We start from the raw sequence: 739 nt of genomic DNA, 5'->3' as shown, positions 1-739 counted from the left end.
TATATATATATATATATATGTACACGCGGAGAAGAGCAAAGAAAAAAGATAAGAAAAAAAGGATAAAGAAAGACAGTGATGTGAGATAGGAGGGTGGAAAGTGTAGGAGACTGCTAATTTTTCTGTGTACGTGCTAACTATCCTACGTACGTAGACTAAATCTATTTTTGGCAATGTTGATTAGGTATACGACACGTTAAATATTACGATATCATGAGTAGATGCACTGGCCATAGTATTATGCGCTATAAGATCGCTTAACACCCGTTTCTTGACGCGTTAGCTATACAATTCTGAAGAAATAGCGGAGGGCGGAGACCCCGGCCCTTTACGCTTTTGTTATTTCACTACGTACATGAATTCAAATTGGAATAAAAAAAAAAGAAATTAAAATCGATATCTAGTATCTTGAAAACACAATCGAGACGATGATTTTCACTGTAGAATTTAAGCTATAGCTTAAATATAATCTAAATATTGCATATAATTGTTTTCATCTCTATCCCAATGGTTAAAGAACTCGAAATTAAAACTTTTACTCAAATCCACCTCAACTTTAAAGGACCTCGCACCAACCTTATAGAAATTGACTTTCTATATCGAATTAACAACATTTTGGATATATTGCAGTTTTCATCATTCTGATCAAATGTCTCCTCCTAAGGCTAATTTTTACGCTATAAATCTTGGAAGGTTCAGAATTTAAACTATTCATTAAAAATTAAGTTTGTGTATTATT

Source organism: Atta colombica, unplaced genomic scaffold (genome assembly GCF_001594045.1).
Source record: "Atta colombica isolate Treedump-2 unplaced genomic scaffold, Acol1.0 scaffold63, whole genome shotgun sequence".
Lineage (NCBI taxonomy): Eukaryota > Metazoa > Arthropoda > Insecta > Hymenoptera > Formicidae > Atta > Atta colombica.
The sequence above is the reverse complement of the archived record's forward strand: the minus strand, read 5'-3'. Positions refer to the sequence as shown.